The sequence below is a fragment of the Notamacropus eugenii genome, chromosome 4 (genome assembly GCF_028372415.1).
Source record: "Notamacropus eugenii isolate mMacEug1 chromosome 4, mMacEug1.pri_v2, whole genome shotgun sequence".
NCBI lineage: Eukaryota > Metazoa > Chordata > Mammalia > Diprotodontia > Macropodidae > Notamacropus > Notamacropus eugenii.
In genome coordinates, this window is record NC_092875.1 from 358,987,259 (window position 1) to 359,008,780 (window position 21,522).

The following is a 21,522-nucleotide window of genomic DNA, read 5'->3' on the forward strand; positions in this document are numbered from 1 at the left end:
TAAGCATTTCCATAACATACTACAATAAAGAAGTTGATTGCACGTGAAACTGCAAATCTACTATGCACAACTTGTTATTCCTTTCAAATATACACCAAAATTGTCCTGTAAATCCCCCCCCAACACACCATTAGACAAAAATCATTATATGGATGTAAAGTTGTTCTATATATAACTTCTATTTATCAGTTCTTTCTCTGGATGCAGATAGTGTCTTTTCTCATATGTCCTTATGAATTTGGGTATTTATCATAGCCAAAATAACCTATTTACTCAAAGTAGTTATTAAAACAATATTGCTGTTACCATATACAACGTTCCCTTGGTTCTGCTCATTTCACTCTTTATTATTTTGTCCAAGTCTTTCCATGTTCTTCTAAAATCATTGAGTTCATCATTTTTTATATTCCATCACAATCACATACTAGAACTTGTTCAGCCATTTCTCAGTTGATGGGCATCCTTGCAATTTCCAGTTCTTTCACAAGATCATTATGAGGAAAAATGCTTTGTCAACAGTAAAATGGTATAGATATGTTCAACAGGGTAGGGACTGCCTTGCTTTGGCACTCCCAATATCTATCGCAGTGTCTGGCATATAGTAACAGCTTATTGATTCTGTTACTCCAGAAGACAGGAGTCAGATCTTTGGTTTTGGTTTGTTTTGGTTTTTTGCCACTCTCAGTCCTAGAACAGACCTTTGCAACAGAATAGGTAATAAATGGTTGTTAAAATAATGATTCCCTGGTACATGATTCTCTCATGTTCAGAGGCAAAACACAGTCCCATTGCTTAGGGGACCAAACTGACCAGGTCCAAGGTGCACTTGCTAAAAAGAATTTTTTTTTCCTCAAATGATTGTTCTCCAAGCTACTCTACATGCAAATCCATCAGTGTCCTGAATTCTCTCTAAGGAGTCTCTAGTTCAAAAACCTTATGATTCTGTATGTAATAAGAAAGGTAGTGTGAGGCAATGGTGAACATTCTGAATCTAGAGTTCTAGCACCTGAGTCTAAGGACCCTGAGGATGTTGTTTCACTTTTCTAGGCCTCAGTTTTCCTGTCTGTAAAATGTGGAGGTGGGACTGGATGACTAGATTCGTTCACTAAAATAAGTAGAATGAAGATTTTCCTGGATTTAAGGATTCTGAAAATGAAGCAGTGACTTGATGCTTTTTCCTACATTTCAATTCTTTCACTTGGCAATAGTGATTCAAGAACCACCCTTGGAACCTGGAAGATCTGAATAGTCCTGCCTCTGGCACTTAGTGGTTGTGTGACTGGGCAAGTCACAACCTTTCAGGGATCCAGGCAACTCTCTAAGACCAGAAGTTGAAGAAAAGAGGCTAAACTGCATGACCAGAGGGCCTTTCCTCCTCTAGGGAGTTCCCTGTACCAGTGATTCTCAAACTTCTTGGTCTCCAGGTCCTTTTAGACTCTTAAAATTTACTGAGAACCCCAAGGAGTTTTTGTTTATGTGGGTTATATCTATTCATACCTACTATTTTAAAAATTAAAATATTTTCACATTAATCACAGTCAATAAACATGTATTAAGCCCCCACTAAATACCAAACATTGAGCTAAGTGTTGGGGATACAAAAAAAAGCAAAAGACAATTTGTCTTCAATAAACTCACAATTTAATGGGGGAGACAACAAGCAAACAAATATGTGCAAACAATCTATATACAGGACAAATAAGAAAGAATTAAAGAGGGAAAAATCGGTTTAGGGTGGGGCCTGGAGTAGACAAAGAAAGGACAGTTAATTAACTGGGAGAGGCTATTTGCCCCAGACCAACAACAGGAATCTGGGTCACCTGGAAAAGTCCAGAGCTTTTCCTTTTGGCTTCCATATCCAAAAGATGTGGTCTTTTCCTTTTAGGTGTTTAGATCCCATTCCCATCAAGAGAAGCCATAGTATTATGAAAACAGCTTTGATCTTAGGGATCACCAGCTCCCAGACCATACTTTGAGAACCATAGCTCTATATCAGTCAATAAGCATTTTTTAAGTACCTACTCTACATCAGGTGCTGTGGTAAGTGATAAAACTTAAGCTCTAGTCAATGAGATCACAGGTCACAATAAACCATATGATATAATGCTAAACCCTTATATCAATGAAATCATCAGTCTATTTCCTTTGCCTATAACAGGGGTGGGGAAACCTACAGCCTCGAGGCACATATGGCCCACTAAGTTCTCAAGTTCAGCCCTTTGGTTTGGATTGAGTCAAAAGGCTGCACTTGAGGACCTAGAGGACCACAAGCAACCTCTAAACTGTAGGTTCCCTACCCTTGGATCTCATTTGGCAGCAAATGTTTTTTCAAAGGAAGATTAAGTGTTAATCAAAGCATTCATCTAGGAAAAGGAAGAGGAAACCTAAAGAAGAGATTTACATGTCCAAAGGAGATTAATTAAAGGTTACTCTTTATAGCCATCTGGAAACTGGAGTGGGATGCTTCAGATCTCCAAATCTGCTTCCAGATCAAGGTGAAGGTGTGGTAGTTCTAAAAATGGCTTCCCAGCTTTATAATCTCTGATGTGCAATAAAAAATGGCCTCTCCTTTTTGAGAGAGGTTCAAGATGGTGATTGGTAGATCCCAAGATATTATCTATTCCCTCTACTTCCAGATTGACATTTGTGGGATTTTTGAATGTAGTAATTAATTGAATGAGAGTATGAATGTGGAATGTTCCCTGATTTGCCCAAGATTAGCTAATGATAGGAACATGGTATTAATGATTCCAGGTGCTATCAGACTGTCAGTGGACACTTATCTATGAAATTATTAATTGGCAAAAATGCAGAGACCTTCTTGGCTGTTTTTAAGAAGAAAGCTAAGGGATAATTGGTACTATAGTAGCAAAATACAAAGAAGCTAAAACATATTCTTATCTACTTTAATAAGAAGGGATATGGAACTACAAAGACCAGACATTACGTAAAACGTTGTAGCAGTTAAAGTCTTGCCTGGAGGGATGATAGTAGGAGAGGGGAATATTCCCAGATTTACCCAAGGTTAGCAAACAAAGGGGATATAGAGGGGTTTTATCTAAGATACCAGGTACCATGGAAATGTTTGGACCCAGTTAAGTTATCATTGAGAAGAAAATTGGAGGACAGAGACTTTCTCAACTGGCTTTGGGAATGAAAGCAAAAGACAAAGGAAAATTAATACTTATTGGGAAAGTGACAGGAGAATTAACACGGTTTGTTTTCTCAAGTGAGGAATCAAATGCCTCATAGAAATACTTATGGTGCATAGAAGCCAATCTCTCCCCTAATCCCCATCAGCCTCTTAGGGCTAGGGGAATGGAGGGAGAGGGGAAAGGGCTGGGTAGGGACTTCAAATACATGGGATCCCAATCCTTGGGATTCTACATGTAAAATCTTTGGCAGGAAATCTTGATTCACGTACATTTCTTGGAGTAAGGAAGGATAGCACTAGGAGTTACAAAATTCCAAAAATCAAAGCCATGTCCTCATATACACAATAAGACAGGGTTATAAACAATAGAGACCAGTCATTATGGAAAACATTTCTGAAGTTAAAGTTTTGTTGGCAGTACGACCATAACCTCTAGGGGCAAGTAGGGGGCACAGAGGCTAGAACTCTGGGCCTGGATTCAGGAAGACCTGAGTTCAAATCTGACCTCAGGCATTTACTAGCTATGTGAGCATGGGCAAATCATTTGGCCTTGTTTGCCTCAGTTTCCTCATCTCTAAAAATGAGCTGGAGAAAAAAATGGCAAACTACTTCAGTATCTTTGCCAAGAAAACTCCAAATGGACTCGCAAAGAGTTAGACATAACTGAACAACAGCAAACAACTCACAACTCCAGAACTCACAAAGCCTTGGTATCCTTTCTTTCTCTAGTGGATCCTCATGAAGTTCATGATGGGATATGGTTTTAGTTATAGATGGTCACTTAACTGCTTGACTGGTTTGGTCTTCAAAGGGCTTTGACAGCTACTCTGGATGTGCTGCTCTCCTGGAGCTGTCTCCTTATGAGGAACAGTATCTCAACTGGAAGGGTCAGTCTACTGTTGGACTGGGTCATACCAGTCACTTGGCTGAGTCTCTGACTTTTCATGAGGCTTGCTTGTTTTGATATTGGGGCAGGCAGGTTACTCTCCCAGTGAGCATTGGTTGCTGGAAGGGGATGAATAGTCTTCTCTTCTATTGTGCAGATGCTGCCAGAAAGGCCCCTTTGCCACTAGGATGTTGCCAGGCTGGACTGAACAGATAGCTCAGCATCTTTCTTGAAGGAGTCAAACCACTGGACTTCTTGAGTTTGCTCTTTAATGGGCAGCTGCCATGTTTTCCCACCCTCAACCACTGTTTTCAACTGAAGTGTTTCAATGTTCTTTTCCACTGACAACTTTTCCCTTTGACTGCCTCATAGCCTCAACTATTAGGCTGTTTGCCATTTCCAGAGAAGATATAGCATCTCATATTTCAACAGTCATTCTTGGCTCAGAAACTCCTTTCCTCAGTTAAGCACTCATCTTGCCCTAGGATGATCAGTCTCAATTCAGGTGATTCTACTTCCCATTCTCCTTTCAGAATCTCATACCTAGCTAGAATGGCTGTTTAGAGTATATGGGGTGTTCAGGGAGGATTAGCACATAACTTTCACCTGTGGCTCCAAGAAGTTGTAGCATGCACAGCAGTTACACCCCCAGTAAAACCATAAAACCATCTCAGTAGATTGCCTAAACCAGGTTAACATGTCAGTGAGTTAAAGGGATGTTTACCCCAAGCACATGAAGACTTTCCACTGAGGAATGGGCAGATGAGAACAATTTGTTCCTATGGCCATGAAGGTAGCTGAAGCAGGTGCTGTGGAGGTTTAGAGTTTGATCAGATATGGAAGATGCCAATGTCATCCACTGCATCCCAGGACATCACCCGTTGTCTTGATTTTTGTCTTGCCACTGGACTTCAAGGATTCTGGAAGAGAGATTGATCGGACAACTTTTCACAACTCTACCTCACTTAAATCCAATGCACAAGCAAGTTAAGACATCACTTCATGGTGTCATTGGTCCTCTTCAAAACCAAAGAACAAACAACAACAACAACCTAAAGTGGCTAGGTAAAAAATATTATGAATGTGCCCTAGAAGCAAGTTTGTTGTGTCACTCACATTTTCATAAATAAAATGAACCATTCAAGCTTCTAACACCTTCTAAGATGAGGAATGACTATTTTGCATAGCAAGACCTTCCCCCTTTCCACTTCTATGTCTAGTTTTTCCTTTCTCCAGACAGTTACTGTTGAAGTCTCACAGGGCTCCCCTTCTTACATTGTCTTACAGTTATTTGTGTATGGGCTATAGCCACCTCTAAAACTGGACACTCCAAGAAGACGAGTCATATTTAGCCAAACTTCTGTAATTCCTCTAGGGCTCAGAGCAGGGCTCTTTCTGTACAAGATAGATGCTAAATATTAAGTAATTGGGATTAGTGGTACCCTTTGATCAGTAATTCAAGGAATGGACAATTGCAAAGGATATGCATTATTTAGAGAAATTTTGCCTTCTCTCTGCTCACTACACAAATGGAACTCTTGCCTCATTTCTTTCTTAATCAAATTGCCGAAAGCCACATTGATGTCTCATTGTATTCACTCTATTGGCTTCTGAATACTTCATTAACTTTTAAATCTGACCATTTAAATGCTTGCATAGCCTTGTTTTCCTTTACCTAACAGAATCATTACAATTTAGTGTACCTTCTTATGGTTTCAAATCATCTTAACAAAGACCATGAAAACACAATCTCTGTGACAGCATTTTAACTCCTTCACTTATGTGAAAAGCAACTATTACTTGCTTAATGATTCTACTAAAATCAGAAAGGTACCATAGAGCATCTTGTCTCCCCCAAAGTAGTAGCAAGACCTATAGATCTTTTATGAAATAAAACCTGCTAGTCTAAGTACCATGGACAGCTAAAAAAAGATCAAATTCATTACCTCTGCACCTTTAGACACCATAACAATTTAAACTGTTTAAGATGATTCCACATTATTCTTAGACTCTTCAAGGATGAATCCAACAGGTCTTCTTTTACATTGTCTTCCTATGAGGAAAATTTTCCTCATATCTTTAACAACAGGGAATGCTAATAGGCAACCCAGAGAGAGAAGAGTGTGGGAAACAAGGAAGTTCTGTTTCAGCAGTTTGGGGTGATCAGGGTTGTGACCTAGCACAGTCAGGTTAGAGGTCAGAAACTTGTGTGCAGGTTTAACAAACTGGTTGAGGGAAAGCCTATCAGAGAGCATAACATGAAGTCATGTGATAATGGATGGTGTCATCAAAGGTTCAACATTCAGAACAGTATAAGAAACTTCCATTAGCCTGAACAAGTTGTAGTCTTCCTGTAGCCTTACTGGGAAGCTACCCATTCATAATGAATGCAGAAGGCACTCCCTCCTCTGAACTCTATTTTAATAAATTTTCCTTGACACCCTTTTGTGTGTAAAGTGTGTCCCTAATGTTAACCTGAAAACTTGGTTAAAGAAAGGCAACAGGCTGAATGCATACATTTTATGATTTAATTAATTAATCAATTCCCCATAAAGAAAACAGTTACATAGCGCTATGGAGTCAGAGGTGACTCTGACTACCTAGTACAGAAAACATCTGTCTTAAGTACATTTTGCCATGAGAAGGAAACTCTCCTAATTAAGCAAATCATAAATTCAGTAAGACAAGACAATTAACAAAGCAATGTCAGTCAAATGTTGAGATTCCAAGCTGGGTAAACATATGTCTCAGGTGGTAAGGAAGGAAGGAAATCCCATCACTAGTAAGTGGCAGGCTTCCTGCCCCAAACAGGTAACTGACACAGGAAAGGGCAAACAATGTTCAATAGAAACCCAGGATGCCTATTTTTTCTTTACCATTAATATGCCATAACATAGTATGTGTCTATAGATAATAAGATACAAAGGAAAGTCCCATTATTCAAGATATGTCATAGGTTAAAGGTCTCCTTAAGGAATGTAGAGTCAGCTTTGGCTGGCTTTTGCTGACATAGGAAGAGGCACCCTCTGAGTTTGCTTCAGAGAGAACAAAGAGATTATTCCAAAATTTTATATTAAACATTATCACTAACAATTAGGCATCCAGTGTGAAATCTGATTCATTGACTTGGGGGAGTGAGATAAAACACAGGGAGAATGCTCCTGTAAAAAAAAAATTTTTTTTACAATCCCTGTAAGTTAAATCTACTCCATTCATCAGACCACGAGCAGGGAATTGAGAGGAACAGGGGAGGAAACTTGCTGGCTGGCTGTCCTGATAACTAGGTATACCTTGCAAAGATCAGGCCACCCCAAAAACTAGTACTCTGAGTCGGTCTTTTACTGATGCAGTGAAGTTCAGTACGGCAATCTCTTTGTTGGTCATATCCCTGTCTGGGAGTTCCCTGGTTGGACCTAAACAAATGAGTGCACTTGGATAGAGACCCAGGAATTCAAACAATGGTGGGGAATTCAAATTTGAAACTAATGTGGACTCTATAATGCTTTGTTAAATGTGTTGTCTGTGTGTGTTTATAATGATGTTAATAGAGAGCTGAAAACCTTTAAAAAATCTTTCTTTCTGCACTCTAAACCTTGATTAAGTTTTTGAATGTGAAAAGAAAGATAAAGGGAGGGAAAAAGTCTCTTTCCTTCAGATCCCTCTTTGCAGAGTATTCAACTTTAAAAAAAATATGGCTCTCTTGATATGTGAATTCTTAAGCCCTTAACTTCTGAAGTATTTTTTTAAGCAACAGGAAAGCTAGAAAAGATTGCCTTAAATATGATAAGCATTCCTCTCCAGATTCTCAAAGATGAAGACAAGGATGGTGAGTACTTAGGCAGTGAATTATTTAATCTTTTGAAACTATGGAAGCTTCTGCCTGGTAAGTCTGGCAATACCCTCTCAGCATTAAATTAAGTTCCTTAGGTCTCTGCCTGGATCCAAAGCCTAGTTTTAGAATGTTGGCATATTTTAAGCTAACCCAAGGAGAACAGGTATAATTTCAAGCTTTTTATAGAACTTTATATGCTTATCCTAGTACATAGCCTGAAATTCCCAAGGGAGAAAATTATGGGTGGAACAGCAGAGTATCCATGTGCTCTTTACCCTGTGTGCCAGGGGAAGTTACCCCCCTACCTCCCCAATCTGATTAAGCAAGAATGGGACTGAGAGAGAGCATTGTCTGGTGAACCTTGGAGAGGGGAGGGGAGATGGAAGATGCAGTTTCAACTCTTAAAGAAAGTGGAGCAAAAAGGGATTATGTGAAGTTATGAATAAAGTTTTAAGTAGCAAGAATATTTGACTTAAGAAAAAAGGGGGTTAAAATGTACATTATTAGTTATTATAAATCCAGATTTAATAAAATTCAAGCCAAAATATATCCTGAAGGAATAAAGAGCAGCATCTGAGAGTGCTCTTCCTATCAGGATAAATCAGAAAAAGATATTCTCATTTGGCATTTATGATTGTAAAGTGCTTGACAAAAGGATGGGCATATGTTATGTGCAACATTAATCTAAATAATTGTTACAATTTTTAATGTGAATTTTGTTATATATATAGATTTGGGTTTTAAAAGAATGTGATAGAAATTTGATAATTTGAAACTTATATTTGGTTATAAATAAGCAGTGAAAATGCTAATGTTTGCTATATAATGGTAGATTTTTCATTTGAAATCTTGGCTAAAAAGATGTTATTTCTGAAGTAACTGATTCTTCCAGGGAAGAATGAACAAACTTGTGAAAAGATTAGTCATTATATTAAATGATAATCAGTTGACAGTGTGTGTCCATGTGGTGGTAAGGAGATGAATTTCTGTGTAAGGTGATGTGAAATTGTATTCACCTGAATGGATAATGGACTGCTTCAAGTTTTAAATACATATTTTATGCTATCAAAAAAATAATTTATCTAAATGTTGTTATGTTAGGAATTACATTGTTAAATTAATGATGAATTGGTTAAGAAGCTGTTTGAAGTGTGTTTTAAGTTTATGTTTAAAAGTTTATTTCTGCTACTAAGAAGAAGTTTTAACTAAAATTGTTCTTGCTATAAATCAAGCATTTGCAAAAGTATGTTTGTGAAAGGAAACTTGGTAATTATGCAAAGGTCTTGGTTCTAGATCTTTTCTTGTAATTTTTGTCAATTAGGTTCAAGAGGGTTTTGTGATAAATTGAAAACTGTTTTAAGAGAGGAAAATATTTGTTGTATGAAGAAATGCTTTGTAAAATCTTTTGTACAGTTTCTGGAAGGCCTACCAGATTTATATTTATAACTTAATTTGTTACATAAAGGTTTTATGGGGGTTCGAAGATAAGGGACAAGATAAAGGAGATCAGGAATTTTATGGCTCCGGGAAGCTCTGTGATAAATTTAAGACAGCCTCATGGAGATCTCCTCCTTCACCTTCAAAGTCCAGTCATTATTACAGAAGGACTTCTTATGATCTAATCTGAACTCAGAGCAGCTCAGAGAAAAGATGTTAATTCTTTCCTATTATGCAAAGAAAGGAGGGGTGCCAACCCCACCCAGGGCCCCTGACGCTGGAAAAGCTGGAAGTGGCTACAGCATCTGAGGCTAGCAAGCAGCAGCACCTCAGACTTGGGTAAATTTGCTTTGTTAAAGTTGTAGTTTCTATGTAAAGTGTATCAAATTGATTTTAACTGTTTGTATATGGAGTTCCTAAATAAGGAACTTGTTTTGGTGATAAATGATCTCTAGTGAGTGGTTTTTAGGACAAATTTAAGATGTAAGTCCTGGTAACATTTTTGATTACTGAAACCTGCTATCTGATGCAAAGCCTCTGAGACCATTACTAATTGTGTTCTGCTACTCAGAGAAGAATATGACTGGTACAGGCAGAAGTTTGTGTCAGGGAACAATCCCGTCCTCAGTCTGGGATGGGATCCTTCTGGCTCAGTTTCCCTGTTGTGTTCCTCTGAAAAGGAATGTTTTCCTACTTGACTATTTCTGAGTCTGACTATAAGGTGGAGATAATATCTAATTAGGTCCTTGCTTTTTATCTTCATGGCATGTTCCTATAATCAAAGCAGGTAGTTTAAGATGTAAGCATAATGCAAGTAGTGGAATCTTGCTGTTTTCAATTAATTAGGTAAGTAGGTACTCTGGGATAGTCTTGTGAAAGATAAAATCTCTGAAATAGAACGTTCTTTATGAATGGTCTGGGAGTAATTAAATAAAGGAAAGGAAAAAGTATAAATGTGATATTGAATCATTGTTCCATAGAATAAGACTGGGATTTAAAGTTAACTGTAATGGTATGGAATTGTTGAGGTTAGGGATGCTTCAGATGTAAATAGTGACATGCTGGGTCCTGTTCAAATGAATTCAACCCAAGCTTTCTTTCAGCCAAAGAAAGTCAAAGTTTGTTGAGGTTTCTCAATATTGGGTGGACTTTTGGGGAATCTGAGCGTTAGTAATGCTAAAACAAGATGTATCTTATCTACAGAGAGACTGAGGAAGGGGTTCAGGGGTGACTCCAGGTGGCCTGGGGGTTCCAGGGATGGTCTTGATGGGAATGGCCAGTAACCTGGAGATTTGGATTGATGGTATCAAGGGTGGGAAATAGAACGGAGATTTGGGCATGGTGACAGGCAGAGGCTTATGGGCCTCACAAGAGCAAGTTCAAGTGGAGAAATCCAAGGGACATTCAAAGTGAGGTTTTCCAGGGCCCTGTTAGACAAATGGGACTAAACTCTTTTGAGGTAGGAAACAAAGGTCCCAACTTAGAAAAAGGTCTTTACATGTTACAAAGACCAACTGGGTAAATACAACTGACTGAATAAAATTAATGAGACTAAATTGGAGACATCTTCAGTTTGGGAAAACAAAAATTTCAGTTTAAGTTTCTTAGAAGCAGGTAACCTCTAATAATATTTTGCATGGATGGAAAAGTTAAATGTTTCTGTTTTGATCTGAATTCATTTCATAAGCATAAGTTGAAGTTAGTGTTTGAACTTATCATATGTATAACTTAATTCTTTTAGACAGAGCACGGTTAGAAAGGGGTAGAGAAGCTTGGGAAACAGAAGTAAATCTATTAGAGATTAATAACATGATTTTAATGGTAAATTTGATTTTATGATTGTTATTTAATCAGGAACTAGAACTAGCATAAAAAGGTATGCAAGCTACTTAAGACTTGCATTAGAAGATGTTCCTTTGCCAATGTGAAATTATAGTCATATCTGAAACATATTATTGGAGCTTGCTATTTTAAAATTTATGGGACTATTAACTGACTGTTCTTCTGAGTCTAACTCCAGGTGGATAGTAAGAAAGGCTGTCTGAGCCACTGATCCATGATGCCAGTGAGCCTGTGAGATGAAGGCATGAACTGCAAAAAGATGATCTCATGGAAAGGTTGGGAGAATGTCTGTTCCACCTGAGCTGAGGTAGGATCCTCCTGACTCAATTTCCCCACTGGCACCAGGCAGACTTTAAGCCTGGCTAAATGCCAGTTGACAATATAGTCCTTCCTGGAATTGACATGAAGTTAGGGAGAGGTTGTTTCCCTGAAATGTCCCTGCTCTTAATGGCAATTTCCTATAATCAAAAGTTTTCTAAGCATAATACAAGATCTATTAAATAATAGGTAGGGGAACATCTGAGGTTAAGTCCAAAAATTAAGCTATTAAGCTTAGGATTTTAGACCAATAACCAGTAAGTTAAGATCCTTTAATTCTTAGCAATAGCATGGAGACAGTTAAATTGAGGGCCTGTGAGGTTAGCATACTTAGCTAATATTATTCTCGTCTCAGCTGGTTAATGTTAAAAGAAGAATGGTTTGTGGTCTATCTTGTAAAAGCTTTAAGAGAAGCATCACTTGACCAGAAGTTGGAATTTTTTTATGGTGTGATATGTACTATGTTAAAAAAAATTATTTATTGTATTTATGTATGTACTGGAGCCTGTTATTAATTCCTTAGTGAAATCTCATCCTCCTGATGGGGAAAAAAATAGTAAATTAATGTAAATGCAAAAAGTGGGCTTTAATGTAAATTTCTTAAACATGACAATTGGCCAAAGTTCCAGTTTTGAGTTTGTAAAAGTGATGAGTATAAAGCTTAGGAATGGTAACAGAAAATTGTATTAATGTCAATCTTGTAAGAGACTGGACATCTGGATTTCCACTAGAAGATAAAGGGAAGAAGATGCTGAGATGCTGTGCTTAAGATGGTTTGAACGAGCATCCAGACCAGAAAACTGCATCAGATGATGTTCCTCCAGAGACTGCTGTATGAGATGGAGCTTCTAAAAGGACAAATCATGGATTTACCTTTTTCTTCTGAGTCTCTATGTCTGTACTTATGAAAGGGGACTGTCCCCTTGTTATTTGTTAATGCGTTGATCAACTCAGCTCCCTTCCCATATTCATATAAACAGGAGAGAGATGAAGGGAAGGATTCATAGGGAAAAGAAAGTGAGGAGGCATTTGTTGGATTTAGGTATGGAAACATTCTAATAAAGAGAAAAAGGGAGAAGTTTGTGGGAAACAAGGAAGTTCTGTTTCCACAGTTTCAGGTGATCAGGGTTGTGACCTAGCACAGTCAGGTAAGAGCTCAAAAACTTATGCACAAGCTTGAAAAGGTGTTTGAGGGAAAGCCTATCAGAGAGAACATGAAGTCATGTGGCAATGGATGGTGTCACAGGCGGTCCAAAATTCAAAACAGTTTAAGAAGCTCCCATTGGTCTGAACAAGTTGTAGTCTTCCTGTAGCCTTACTGGGAAGTTACCCATTCATAATGAACTCAGAGGCACTCCCTCCTCTCAACTCTATTTTAATAAATTTTCCTTGATACCCTTTTGTGTGTAAAGTGGGTCTCTAACAAGAGGAAGAGGAAAAGCATCATGGGCATTATGGGCACACCTATTCCATCTTCCAAACCTTCCATCTCCTGCTAAGCAATCTCCTGGCTGATCTCTAGTCTCCTGAAGGAAGAGATTAAGAAAGGTGGTGCTGGTGTGACTTCCATACCTGCTAAACCCTCTCCTGTCTTATCTGCAGTCTCTGAAGGGAAGAGGATAAGAGAAAAGGAGACCTTATACCTGATTGTTTGGCTTACAACAATGTCTTTAGTCTTGAGCTGTCTGTTTGTGCTGACTAATTTCTGGTCTCTACTGGAAAGAGGAAAGGCACTTCTCAATGAATAAAATACTCACAATTGGCCATATCCTATAAATCGCAACAATTTTGAACTCCTGTAGGTCATCATCCAAACCCTATTCCACATCCCCTATTGTTTGATTTCTTATTCCCATCCTCCTCAGCCTACTTACTCCGAAGTGCTAACTGAACACTATCCATTTCTTTCACTGTGACCTCTGGAATGCCATTTTCATAGGCAACAAACTTGCTTTCATCTTTGATCTCTTCGTTTCCCATTCCTTCTATCTCCTGATTATCACAGAGACTTGCCTCCCCATTGATGATATAGTCTCCCTGGTTACCCTTTCCAGTGCTGCCTGTGTTTTCACTTGTTCCTTTAGCTTACTGGTCAAGGTAGAGAAGTTGGAATATTTCCTGTTCTTTATTGCCACTTTTGGGGTCTCCCCCTATCACCACCATTCAGTAAACTCCCCTTCTTTGAGGTTCATACAGTACACATCTTCCACCCAGTCAAAATCCTAGTAATTACAGATCTCCAGAATACTCCCTTTATTTTCTTCAATGAGTTCCATATATGGCTCACAATCTTTCTTCTCTAACAGGAGGAAAGGTATTCAACACACATATTGACTGTCTCTCATCACCCTAATATCCTAGTTCCTCAACCCACTCACTTCCCATTACCTATACCCCTCCACTCCTTTCCAACCACACACAAAGACAATCATACCTTTCATTTTGCCATTACTCACAAGGGCACTACCTCCATGTTCAACAACTCTGAAGTTACCTTATCTGCTCACAGTCCGTTGACTTTTTACCTCTCCCTCTGCCTTCCCATCCCAAACCCTACTCTTTATCCATACCATGATCTCCAATCACTCTATTCCTCGGTTCTCTCCCAGGCCATCTGCACTAACCACTTTCCCCAACATGCCCCCTTCTCTCCTCTGATACGGCTGCTCTTCTAGTACAGGCTTACATCTCTTTACACCTATACTATTGTTATAGGCTGCTGGTTGGTCTATCTGCCGCAAATCTATCTCTACTTTAGTTCATTCTCCATTAAATTACCAAAGTTATTTTTATAATGTGCCATTTTAACCATGAACCACCCTCTCCTTATTCAATAAACTCTAGTGACTTCTTCCACCAAGAATCAAACAAAAACAATCTTCTGTTCAACACTCAAAGTCTTTTGTTACCTAGCCTCCCCTCAACTTTTCTAGATTTCTTATACTGTACATCCTTTCTCCATCAAACATTCTCTTTGTTTTAGTGACCTTGATGACTTCTTGCAGTTCCCCAAACAAAGCACTCCATTTCTTGACTCAGGACATTTTTTCTGGCTTTCTTACATTCTGGGAATGTTTTACCTCTTTATCTCTACCTCCTGACTTGCTTTGGTTCCTTCAAATCCCAGTTAAAATTGAGTAGTCCTGTGCTGGTGTCTCCCACATTACACAATCGGTTCCAAAATTCTTAAGAGAGACCTTGAGAGTGTCCTTGAATGGCTTCTTCTGACCATCATATGAATGTTTGCCCTGTCTGAGTTCTGCATAAAATTGATTTGTGTGACATGGGAGACACTGGCACAGGACTGCCCAACATGGCATGCTCATTTCAGAGACAGTGCTGTGCTCTATGGGGAAAGCAGAACTGAAGCAGCTCAAAAGAAACACAAAATGCAAAAGTTTAGAAATCACCCCAAATGTTCACATGGACTATTTGTGCTTGACCTGTGGTAGAGCATGCTGATTTTGTATTGGTCTGATTAGTTGGACACAGTGTAACTTGACTCTAGCATAGTAGTATCATTTTGATCCTCTTCAAGAATGAAGAACAACAACCAACCAACCAAAATAAAAGCCTTCAAAAGGAAGCCCTTTCCCAATCTCTCTTAATTCTAGTGTCTTCCTTCTATAGAGTATTTCCTCTTCATGCTATAAATAGTTTGTACATATCTGTTTGCATATTGGCTTCCCCCATTTGATTATTCTTTGAGGGCAGGAACTGTCTTTTGCCTTTCTTTGTATCCTCAGCACTTTGCATGAGGCCTGGCACACAGTAAGTACTTAGTAAATGCTTATTGACTGACTGACTTGCATGATCTTGTTCAACAATAAAGATGAGGCTTTTAGCAATCCCACATTCATCCTAGTAGTTCTATACTCCACCTAAAACTAAAGGAAGGGTTCCAGAGATGGCAAGCTTTCTATTTTCAGAGTGCTGGAAACATCTATCACCTGATTTTGTCCACTGGCATGAGCAGAACTTATTTTATTACATTAGGTGGTGGTCAATATAGAATTATTCAAATAGAATCTCACCTAAGCCCAAATCCACTGGAAAGTTCCACCACCTTTCTCTTTGAGCTGTTTCTATCCAATCAAATCTGCCTAGGTTAATGAATTGATCACATAAAGATGACTTTACTATGTACAATCTTTACTCAGCCTCACAGCAGCAAAAGGAATACAAGTAAATATTTTTTCAAAGTGGTATCATTCAATTGAATATCTGTGACTTCTGCCAGACTTGGTAGTCCCTTAGCTAGTCTATAGGCATGCTCTAAACTCAAAATTTTCAATAGTATAGTTCAGTTGCATAGATTTTCTGTCAACTGCCCCCTGTGACAGAAAGCATTTCCAATGCTCTTCCACTCACTATGTCTCAGAGAGTTAATGTCTTAAACTGAGGCAATTCAGCTTCTGAGAATATTTCTTTTCTGGCCACATTTCCTCACTCACCACCCTGATGCTAGCTGGGATCTCTGGCTGCTTGCAATATTTTCTCTTTGACCTGGGAGCTCTGGGATTTGGCTACAACGTTCTGAGGGGTTTTCCTTTTGGGATCTCTTTCAGGAGGTGATCGGTGGATTCAAATTGTCTCTCCTGGATCTATTTTCCAGGTAAGCTGTTTTTCCAATGAGATATTTCACATTATCTGCTATTTTTTTATTCTTTTCATTTTCTTTTATAATTTCTTGATTTTTCATAAAGTCATTAGCTTCCATCTGCTCCATTCTAATCTTTAAGGAATTATTTTCTTCAGCGAGCTTTTGGACTTTCTTTTCCATCTGGCCAATTCTGCTTGTTAGGGCATTCTTCTCTTCATTGGCTTTTTGGATCTTTTGTGTCATTTGGGTCGGTCTATTTTTTACAGTGTTATTTTCTTCAGCATTTTTTTGGTTCTCCTTCAGCATGCAGTTGACTCGTTTTTCATAATTTTCTTTCACCACGCTTACTTCTCTTCCCAATTTTTGCTCTACTCCTCTTACTTGATTTTCAAAATTCTTCTTGAGCTCTTCCATGGCCTGAGAACAATTCCTATTTTTCTTGGAGGCTTTGGATGGAGGATCTTTGACCTTGTTGTCTTCTGTTTACATATTTTGGTCTTCCTTGTCACCAAAGTGAGATTCTATAGTCTGATTCTTTTTTTGTTTTCTTTTGTTTTTGCTCATTTTCCCCAGCTATTTACTTGACTTTTGAGCTCTTTGTCAAGGTAGATCTGAGCTTCTGGTAGGGCTGAGAGGGTATACTGTCAGTCACTAGATTCCCCCACAATCTGTGGCCCTAAAGCTCCAGAAACAGTCTCTGCCCCTGCTGCTGTTGCTACTGTGGCTGCTGTGGGTTCCTTCCCCGCTACCACCCTGGGGGCAAGGCCAGACCACCCCACTCTCCCACACTGGTCCCACAGGCTTTTTCCACTGACCTTCTAATTTGTCCTTGATGTTTTGGGGTCCTGAAGTCTTGCAACTGCCACATGTGTGAGAGATTCAGTCTCCTCAAGGCCTGCTCAGGTCCTGTCTGTGCCAACATGGCCAACACTGGGCTGTGCCCTGCCCCCTGTGTGACGCAATAGACACTTCCCAACAACCTTCCAGTCTGTCTTGTGCTGGAGATTTGCTCTGTCATTCTGTAGGTTCTGCAGCTCCAGAATTTGTTTAGAGCTATTTTTACAGGTATTTGACTGGGCTTGGGGGCAGTGCTCTAGAAAGTGTGTGCTGCTACTCCGCCATCTTGGCTCTGCCTCCTTAGCTGGGATTTCTGATTCTACCCTTTGATAGCTTTCCAGTGAAGATGCTTCAGTGACTGAGCTCACCCATGGTTCAACATGAATGGAACAATGGCCTCAAGGGCAGTGTAGAACAAGACAAAAGACTACTCCCATATTCTTGATGTTTTTCTCTCTCATCCTTGAACTCCCTCTCCATGGTTGCCACATCTTCTGTCATTCTTATTCCATTGGCCACACTGTTTCTCTCCCCCCCCCCCACTCTTTTGGTCCTTTCAAATGTTGTCTCAGTGGCCAAAGCTTTGTGGGTACCCCTACTTCAGCCCACCAACATCTGTCACCTTACAATGAAACATCTGCAGCCTTTAGCTGTTCTACTAGTGGTGATGGCTATGAAGATAACATCCTGCTTTCATGTTTCCCTTCCTCTCAGCCCTAAAGTCTTCTAGCATCCTGACCTCAAGTGCCCTTCTAGTTCAAAAAAGTCTGTGATTTAGTGTTAATTATACTTGGAATCACAAGATCTTTGAGCTGGAAATGACCTCATTGGATCATTTGGTCCAGTTCCCTGCCTTCATCAGCCAAAGTGTCATCTCCATCTCATAGATGAGTCAACTGAGACCAAGAAGCTAAGTAATTTGCCCTGACATGCCACCCTTGTACTCATAGTATGAGAATTTCTGTTAAAAGCAGTATTTTCTAAAAATCTGAATTTCTACCCAGCATTTGAAACTACTTAGCAATTTCATTTGGAAAGGAGAAGATAATAATAAAATTACGATTTTTCAAGGCAGAGTGTTCTGAGCAAGATATTTGTCCTTATTTTTCCTTTGAAAGATAGAATATAACTTTCTGTCTTTTAGATAAAAATGACTGATTTTTGGAGGGTACAATCAATGTAGGCCACATAATATTCACTGGTTTAAATTGATTTGTGAGTTTTAAATTAAAAAACAAAAAATCATCCAGAGAGCTGAAATAACTCAGCAAAGGAAGTCAGGAGATCTAAGGAAACCTAAATGACAGAGCTCTAATTTTCTAGAAACTCAACCTTCATCTAAGTATCTTATTAAGTGGAAAATCAGCATAAGTTTGCACTGAGAACTGTTTGTACAAGTTTTCTTAGAGATTCTCCTGTTCATCAGGACAATCACACTCAGAATGTCTTTCCTTAAAAGAAGCAGAGGCAGCTGATGGTACAATAGAGAGAACACTGAGCCCAGAGCCACAAAGACCTGCGATAAAATCCAGTCTCAGACACTAGCTATGTAACCCTGGGCAAGTCACTTAAACTCAGTTTCCTCAAATCTAAAATGTGAGTAATAATAGCACCTACCTACTTAGGTTGTTGTGAGGAATAACTGAGATAGCATTCATTAAACAAACAAACAAAAAACCCTCTTAGCTGAACGTCTGGACCACAGTAGGCACTTTGTAAATTCTTATTCCCTTCCTGAAAAGACAAAAATTTGTGTGCACCACCCCAGGATGTTGAAAAGAATACATCTGAGGCAACTTCAAGGTCAATGACAAATTGAGCTCCAAAAGTGTTTAGAGCAAGGGCAGCATGAGTGGCCTCATTAGGTGACTACTTTGAAAATAACTATTGAATCACTAAATTGTGGTCCCATACTAGTTACATTATTCGTATAAGATACATAGGGTTAGGATTAATAACAAAGAATAATACAGTATATTACCTCATCAGCTCCCAGGAGAGGAAGAAAATAGGGAGGAAAGGAAAGAAAATGAGAAAGGATGTGGAAGAGAAGAAGGAAGAGGAAGAAAAAGAGGAGAAGAAGGCAGAAAAAGGGGGAGGAGGAAGAGGAAAAGGAAGAAGATGAGGAGGAGGAGACAGAGAAGGAAGAAACAGAGAAAAAGTAGGAAAAAAAAGGAAATCACAGAATATATTCACTAAACTACCATAAGACACAAAATTTAGCACCAACCAAATATGTAGTAAGATAGGAACAACTGACTAGAATTATATGTCAGAGGAAGAAAAAAATAGAAATCAGCTAGAGAAATAAAAGGTCAGGACTATCTAAACTATCTAAGGAAACAAAAAAGTTAGAAAGGGGGCCTAGAAGTACCAATAATCAAGCAAAATATTAGGTGCACTACATACAGAAGCAAATAAGCCTGGTCGTATAGTGTTCAATAGACTCAAAGACCCTAATTAATAGTACTAGGATAATGACTTACCATTTGACAGAACTTTGGAGAAGTAAAAAGCAATCTAGCAAAATTATGTTGAGGTCAGTATCTCAAACCATATATCATAATAAGCTCCAAATAGACACAGGACCCAGATCTAGTTGATCATATCATAAACAAATTAAGAGCAAAGGGAAGGAAGTAAAGTTTCACAACTATGGATAGGAGTCTTTATCAAACAAGGGACACATAAAATATAAAATTTTGATTATATAAAATTGAAAGACACTTGCACAAAACAATCAATGGAGTTAAAATTAGAAGGCAAACAGTTAAAAGGGAAAAGACTTTTGCAGCAAGTTTCATGGATTAAAGCCTGATATATGACGTATATCATGGATACATATTATTGAAATACACATATTAAAAACCAATTCAAATATGCAAGAACCATTCCCCAATAAATAGTCAAAAGAGATGAAAGGAAGAAATTCAAGCTATCAATAAACCTTTGAAAAAATGCTCCAAAGCATTAGAAAAAATATAGAAGTACAAATTAAAACAACCCTGAGGCTCTATCATACATCAATCAGGTTAGCAAAGATGACCAACAACAAAAGAAAAAAATTGTGATTGTTAGAAAGGATATGGGAGAGCAGGTATAATAATGCACTACTGGTGGAATAGTAAATTAGCCCCATCATTCTGGAGAGCATGTGGTACTAAGTACAAAAGCATACTAAGTTTTCCATACACTTTGTCACGGCTATAACACTAATAGGACTATGCCCCAAAGAGATCAAAGACAGAGGAAAAGAATATATAAATATATATATATCAAGACTTTTAACTGGAAATCAAGGGAATGCTCATCACTTGGGAAATGGCCATACAAGTTGTGGTATATGAATGTAATGGAATACTATTGGGCTATTAGAAATAATGAGCAGGAGGATTTCAGAAAAACCTGGAAAGACTTATATGAACTGTTCCTGAATGAAGTGAGCAGAACTAGGAGAACATCATATACAATAACAGCAAATTTATGATGATCAATCATGATTGATTTAGCTCTTCTCAGCCAATACAATGATCCAAGACAATTCCAAAAGACTCATGATGGAAAATGCTATCCACCTCTAGAGAAAGAACTATGGCATCTCAACCCAGATCGAAACACACTATTTTCACTTTGTTTTTGGAGTTCTTTTTGCTTTTCATGGCTTTTCCCTTTTGTTCTATTTCTTCTTTTACAATGTGACTAATGTGGAAATATATTTAACATGATTGCACATGTATAACCTATATCAGAATGCTTGCTGTTAGGAGACTGGAGATAATGATGAGTAGGAGAGAGAAAAATTTGAAACTCAAAATTTTATAAAAATGAACGTTGAAAACCATCCTTATGTGTAATCAGAAAAAATACTATTACTAAAAAAAAATCAGAACTTTTTATTGTAGCAAAAAACTGGAAAGTAAAGAGGGTCCCCATCAATTAAGGGATGGCTAGGCAAATTATATGACTGTAAAGAAATTTTATTTGCCTATAAGAAATGATGAATAGGGTGACTCCAGATTGGGAAGACATGGAAGGTCTTACTACGTGTTAATTACTACCTGCATATAGGACATGCAGGTTAAAATGAACACAACCAGGAAAACAATTTATGCAATGAAAAATAATTTGGAAGGACTTTAAGAACCCCATTTATTGCAATTACCAACCTTTACTCCATAGGTCCCAATGTTGAAGCCTGTCAACAATCTTCTGATAGTGAGATGTTGGATTAGAAGTGCAGAATGAGAATGACATGAACTTTGTATGGATTTGTTTTGTTTCATTATGCTCATTTCTTACAAGGGACAGGTTCATTTTGGTTTGGGTGAAGGTATTGGAAGAGGACTGATAAGAGTAATGGCTATACCCCTAAAAAGAGAAAAAAGAAGCAAGGAATATTATTGAAGCATCCAAAAACAAACAGAATAGAACAGAAGGCAGTTCAGAGAGAGAGAAAGAGACAGAAAGAGAGAGAGAGAAAGAAGTTAACTTTGAAAAATCAAGCGTTGATATATATATATACACCTATATGCACATGTACATAAATACATACTACATACATATATGTATATATACGCATAGTGTGTGTGTACATGTGTGTATATGTGTGTGTT

At 38.3% G+C, this 21,522-nt stretch overlaps 1 long non-coding RNA gene across 4 annotated transcripts in view; it reads right to left on the minus strand.

Moving 5' to 3' along the window:
* The window catches only part of LOC140498516 (uncharacterized), a 208,245-nt gene that overhangs the window by 59,945 nt on the left and 126,778 nt on the right, over positions 1-21,522 (minus strand). For 3 of the 4 annotated variants that reach the window (XR_011965122.1, XR_011965123.1, XR_011965120.1), the window contains one exon: positions 4,765-4,960. The exons of the other annotated variant lie outside the window; for it this stretch is intronic. This is a non-coding gene — a long non-coding RNA (uncharacterized lncRNA). The remainder of the gene's footprint in view (positions 1-4,764; positions 4,961-21,522) is intronic. 4 annotated transcript variants of the gene reach the window in all.